The 6905-nt window shown below is 37.3% G+C and overlaps 1 pseudogene; it reads left to right on the top strand.

Moving 5' to 3' along the window:
• The first annotated feature begins 1141 nt into the window (after positions 1 to 1141).
• LOC126714639 (UPF0481 protein At3g47200-like) lies at positions 1142 to 2394 on the top strand (annotated as a pseudogene).
• The last annotated feature ends 4511 nt before the right edge of the window (positions 2395 to 6905 follow it).

Below are 6905 nucleotides of genomic sequence, written 5' to 3'. Positions count from 1 at the left end.
GTCCTAACCAAAAAAGGCAGCTATAAACACCTATAAACGCAGCTATAGACATATCCTATAGCCGCGTTTTAAACACGCAACTATTGGTGAATATTTTAAGCAGCGTTTACTTAAAACACAGATATAGCCTGCCTATAGTCGCGTTTTTGCAAATACGGCTAAAAAAAACACGGCTATAGCCCACGTGTTTTGTAGTGAAAGTAGACTCACTGACCTGTGGTCGAGTGTGTTAACTATCTGCCTAGATGCAATCTGCTACACCCTAATGTCTACGACTACGTGGCTGGTAATTTTTTGAGGATGAAGAGGGGACTTCTTGCTGTCAACTCCAAAAGTCCAAAGTAAGTGAAAAAGGTTTTTCAATAAGTATGGAGCAAAAATTAGAGCTTTTCAATGTGGCTCTGCCAGTGGTTCTAATAATTATGTAGAGCTTATCTGAAATATCTTCTCATAATTTAACTTTAGATTTCGTGATGGGTCTACATGAACTAATCTTTTTTGTAGGACACTAAAGGTAGTCATAAGACTAGTGGTGAAGCCTGCAACAGTTACACTCTTATCTGGTATATAATTTAATTTTAACCAGTTTTGCCTTGCATTTGAAGTATTACTGCCATTATTTTAGAATAAATTCAAAGCAATTTTCACTTTCAAAAGCAAGGGAGTTTGTAAGCAGAATGTAATTTCTCTCATTCATATTTAAAGGCAAGACAGATCATATGCGATTGGCTTCCAAGAGTTAAGAAAACATTGTGTGTCAATGTTAGACACTTTTTTTTTTGACAATTTCCAGTAATTATTTAGTACTAGCACTTGCTCCTTCTCACATAATAATTGATAGATTAATTAAATTCACGATGGGATCTATCATGTAAGAAGAGAGTATCATTTATCATGATGGGAGTACCTATTAATTCTCAAACAACTTCATAATTTTATCAGTAAAGTTTTGTTTAGTATTCCATTTGAAAATAATTGAGCCTAAAATTACAGATTTTATTTTATTTTTGGGTCATTCCAGAAGAAGCAATTTAAGGAGGCAAAAAAGGAACAGGAAGCGAAACCTAAAATATGGCTGAGAATGAAGCAAATAATGATGTAATTTTTTCATTATCAATTGCAAATAATGCTGCAATTGATATAGAAGGTTTGGTGTCTTCTATAAAAGCTCAGATGTCCCAAGATAGATTCATGTCACCTAAATGTTGCATCTTCAAAACCCCAACCATACTCCTAGAGCTTAATAAAAAGGCTTATGTGCCTGATGCATTTTCTATTGGGCCTTTCCACCATGGCCATCCAAAGTTCGAAGAAACATAATAAATTAAAAGTATGTATTTGCAAGGCTTCATTTCTGATCACCCTTTCCAGAGGAAATGTTGAGAAATTTAATCAATTCAATCATAGATGTGGAGAGAGGCTCATGAGTGTTATGCTGGGCCAATTGTTTACAACCTAGATGAATTTGTAAAAATGTTGGTGATTGATGGTTGCATCATTATTGAATTATTTTGCAAGCAGGTTTTTATGGAGCTTATAGGGGATAATGACCCAATTTTCTCCATGGCATGTATGAGGCAATTTCTAGCCCATGACTTGATATTGCTAGAAAACCAAGTACCTTGGATAGTACTGGAGCGTTTGTTTAACTTGATCGTGGATCTTACAGACAACAACGCCAACGCTGCCCTAATTGAACTGGTCAAAGTCTTTGTTAATATGAATTTAGGGATAGAGCTTCCTTCTGTTCACCCTCCTATCCAAGAAATAAAGCATATCCTTGACTTGATTAGAAAGTTGTTGGTTTCATCAATTGAAGCGGGTGAAGATCCAATAGAGTGGACTCCCTTGCCCTCTGCTACAAGCCTAGTAGAGGCTGGAGTGAAAATCATCAGAAAGGGTGAGTCCAAAAGTTTCTTGGACATAAAATTTGATAATGGTGTCCTAGAAATCCCTCAATTAAAAATTGAGGAGACAACAGAATCCTTCTTTCGGAATATCATCAGCTTTGAACAATGCTACCCAAATTGTAAACCTAGATTCACTTCCTATGCTATACTCCTAGACAACCTCATTAACACTGTCAAGGACGTGGACATACTTTGTGAGAATAAGATCATTAAGAATTGGTTGAATCCAGAGGATGTGGTCCCATTCTTCAACAAGCTATACTACAATACAGGTGTCATTGAAATCTATTACCAGAGCCTTTGCAAGGAAGTGAATGAATATTACAATCGTAGGTGGCCTAGATGGCGTGCTATGCTTGTGCGCAATTATTTCAACACTCCATGGGCTATTCTGTCAACAGCGGCAGCTATCATCCTACTTATCCTCTCCTTCGTACAAACTTGGTACACCATCTATAGGAAATAAGAGTACGGAAAAGTGAACTTCTTGTGTTATTGTATGGTAGCGTATCTTCGAGGGATATGTTATTTATTTTGCCTATTCCTGTTTGCTATTTATAAGGACTCTTATCAATTTTACTGTTCCTCTTTATAAATTGCAATCCAATTGTTGCTAAACACTATCTAGAAAAAAGGTAAAGTTTGACATAATAGAATTGAACACCATTAATTTGGCTCATTTACTAATTTGCTGATTTGTTGAAAGTGGGTAAAAGTATCCTTATGCCTAGAAAAAGTAAGTCTTCAAAAACTGTACACAAGTAAGCTAATTTAACTCAAAAAAAAAAAAAAAAAAAAGAAGAAAAGAAAGCAAAATCTAAGAACAGAGCCAATAGTAAACTTTTGAGCACCATAAGCTGAGCAATAGTTCTTACGTTGAGGCCAACGTGCTAATAAGGTATCCACTTTAGGTTGTTGAAGCAACAGGCAATTGTGTGCAACCATGCATTAGCACAAATTTCTTAACTCACAATCTATTGATTAAGGAATGTGCACTATTGAAAAATTGAACCCTAACCAGACCAAGCTTTATATGCCAAGCCTGGACCATCATACTATCAAGGATTTTGATGAGTTTTAAGCAAATGAATCCACATTAGGAGATTCATTAGATTGAAATATTTTGTATTGTGATTTTCTTGTCTTCTTCTCTTAGTAATGAATTTAGTGATATGTCAACATAAATAATGGCTTAATAATACTGCTGGTCCCTAAAGTTTAGACCAATTCAGTCCCTGAAGTTTTAAATGATCACTTAGTCCCATAGATGACATAGCCAAACTAAAAATTGACACATCATCACTCCTTATAAACTAAAGCAATCACTAAAAGTTTGTTAGGGATTTAAATTGATCACTTTAAAATTTAGGGACTAAGATCTCTCACAAGCAAAAAATTAGAGATCTTGGACCAACAATGTATTTTGACAACAAAGTATCAATTTTTGCTGAAAAGGGAGAGATATTTTTTGTTGATATTGCAGTAAAAAAACCAAAATATAAATTTGTGATAAATTAAACAATTTTTTTTATATAAATAATTTATCTGTATGCAATCACAATTTGAAGCAGCGAATTTAAAACCCATGGAACAAGTATTGAACATAATATTAATCATGACTATCTTGTTTGCAGTTTGCACCCATGCTGAAAAAATATAAAAGACTTAGGATTTAAAGAGCTTTGAGGGGCTTTGCTTGAAATAGGTGCATTTGAAAGATCATCAAATAATTTCAGGGCACCAGATGAGGGAGTAACTTTATCTTGCAACTGTTCTGGTCTATTTTGGAACCAACTTTGCACCTATAACACAATGAGAACAAGATAAGAGTTTTAAAAGTTAGAATGAAAAACCTACTCCCATGTTATGGCAAATTTTCCAGCACGACTAGCTGCGCGACTGCAATGATAAAGCATGCCAAGAACAAGATATATGATATGAGGATTAGTTAAACCCTATTATAATGAAGCACATTATGTGCTTATCACTTCAAGAAGAAACAGTTTCATTGAAGTACGCTATAGTTAAGATATGAGTGAAATGGAAGTTCACCTAAAATTGGTTGCAATATCTCGGAAAAACACCTGGCCAATTGATTCTTCCCCTATCTCCTTAATTATCTTCTCCATTTCTTTAATCTATAAACGAACAAAAAAGTAATAATCATCACGAAAGCTAGACAAAAATAGAGCAGTATGATGGTAAAATTGGTAATATGAAATGTAAATTGCAAATTAAATTAACGCAATCTATTCCAATTTGTGGGGTTCAACTAATCTCAAGATTCAATGTAAGACTGCCAAAACAAAGGAACATTTAATGTAAAGAATTTTGCACATCTATACTATACCTCAAAATGATTAGTCACAATTAAGACTCATTGTAGTTGTTAATAAAGCCCAAATCTACCCATTATATACCCGATGTGAGACTCATCACACACCCACACAACACACACAATCAATCAAATTGGGGCATCACTATATATATATATATATATAGACACACACACAATTTCCACCACAAAGTATTAAGGCATTACTAAATCATCAATTTTGGAAGAAAGATCAACTCTTCCCACTTTGTTAAAATAATTAGCTAATCATCAAAACTTTGATGCAAGTGAAAGTGGAAAGTAAAGCACGCTTATGTGCGCTTTTAATTTTTTTGCTAAAAAATATATAATGAATCATCAAAATTAACTCCTTGATCTTTGTTGATGCTCATTTTGGAAAGCCCAGTAGAAGGAAGAAGCCCAACAATATGGGCAGAGAAGAGTTAGTGAGTGGATAGAAAAACCATTAAGCCCGAGTGGCAGGAATAATGGATCATAGGCCCATAAAATAAATAAATGGGCCTTGAGGAAGTAAACGGGCCTAAAAGAGCCCAGAGAGAGAAGTAGCAAACCCATGGGTAGTATGTGATGTAGAAAAGTGAGAATGGGCCATAGTAAGCCCGAAATAATGCAAGTAAAGAAAGTAAAGGGTTGATAGAAAGCCCATGAGCCCCAAGGATGAAGGATAAGTTAATTAGGCCAAGAAAGCCCAAAAGAGTTAGTAAAAGCCCATGGGAATGCAGAATTAGAAAAAGGGCCAAGGATGCCCAAGGAAAGCAAATGGGCCAATAATGCCTAAGAAGAAATAAATGAGACAAAGGAGCCCACAAGCAATGTAATAAAAAATCCCAAAATAGTATGAGTATGAGTCCAATGACCATATAGAGTCATTGAGAGAAGAATTAGCAGCAGGTCCAAAGAGGTCTTGCAAGCTTGGGTTAAATAACATCACAGTAGGAATGACAGAGTGGTACGACAGGAATGGTAGCAAGACTACGGAAGGAGTAACAGAGTTGGCTGAAGGAAGAAAAACCCACAATCAAGCAAAGCCTAGCCCCTAAAGGGAGCAGGCCATAAAGAATGGGAAATCAAAAAATAGCTCACGCCATAAGAAGTCAAGGATGAGCAGCAGAATGTGCAGATGAGCCTCCAGACCACGGCAAACACATGAGTAGTGGACAAGTTTTAGACATACACAGAAGTGAAGCACACTAAAGGCCCAAACATCACCAACCTGTACCCAGCCAATACAAGAAGTGGTGGGTCATGGGTCAAAGGTAAGAGAGGGTATGGTCTGGCGGTGGGGCGAGGGGAAAATCTATTCTGGGGTTCTCGCTTAGGTTTTTTTGGAGAAAATGTCCTACTAGGATGACATACTGCTCAAAAGAAGTAAAGATGAGTAGGAAGCACTAGGTGCATGCCATGAGGGATAGGAAGAGAGAACACCCACATCGTGGCAGATAAGAATGCCACGGTGAGCAATCAGCATAGGTAAGGGGTGGTGGTTGGACAACTAACAAGCCAGTGGTAGTTGGTAGGGATACCTAGACCAGACAGCGGTAGCTAAAGGTTAAAATGGTAAAAACCAGTCACGACAGGCAGTATATAAAGAACCCTTACCATACACAGTAAGGGGGGATCATCCTGATGGCAATATTAACATCAAGGAGAGAATCACAACATTACTAGATAGGTAAGCACTGAAAAAAGAAAAGAGGAAAAAGAAGAAAAAAAAATAGAGAGCATAGAATGGCAGACATGCACCAATAGGTTAATCCTTTCTCTCCCTCTAAAGGCCTACTCTCTATTAGAGGCAAAGGACTCTTTTGGGTAGTAGCCATTCAAGTCCGTTTCCCTTAAAGTGATTAATTTCTACGGCAGGTCTTCCTGAGAGATTACTCACATTGAGGAAATGGTTCCCTCCTTGGTCTTGATCCTGTAACATAACTTGGCATGGTGGATTGATCTTTTCCTTCTTTGATAACTCATTTCTTCTCTGCTTATTTCTGCCATTTCATTTACAAGGCGTTTCTTGTCATTGCGGTCTTCATTTTAATTAAGGATCCTTTATTTATTTTATCTAATGGCAAACATGCTTTCTTTTATTATTATTACATCTATTTGTTATAACTCTTCCATAGCAGCTCTGCCTGCCATGGGCATGTGACCAAAGTTTCGGCAAACGAGGCATAGTTTGTGCACAAGCCAGACCAAGGTGGGTTACAATTGGACCAGTCCTAACTCTCTTATCCAGAACACTTCGGCCCAGTACAGTAGGAGGTAGTCCAGCTCAACATCTTAAAAAAGGCCCACCACATTTAAATTGGTGACTCCATTAGAGAGTTGGGAAACAGATAGGGATAGAAGCCCTTGCAAACAAATGCCCCCAAAATCCAGGACGACGCGAAACATGAGTGTCGTGCCCTCGTAGGCAGAGTCCAAGCCAACAACGCTTCATCAACAGCAGCCCAACCAGACGGAAGGTATCAACAGAGTGGGGGTTGAACCCCAACTGCAGCCAAAAGTCCCCACGGACAATGTCAACGTTTTCATTGAGGTGTTGCAGTCACTGCAGCAATCGTAGCAACAGATGAGGGAAGAAATCCATTAGTTGAAGACAGACAAAACAAGAAAGAAAGGAAGCCAGCATGACCCGGAAC

The sequence above is a fragment of the Quercus robur genome, chromosome 2 (genome assembly GCF_932294415.1).
Source record: "Quercus robur chromosome 2, dhQueRobu3.1, whole genome shotgun sequence".
NCBI classification, from domain to species: domain Eukaryota; kingdom Viridiplantae; phylum Streptophyta; class Magnoliopsida; order Fagales; family Fagaceae; genus Quercus; species Quercus robur.
Note: the sequence above shows the minus strand (reverse complement) of the source record. Positions and strands in the feature narration are given on the sequence as shown.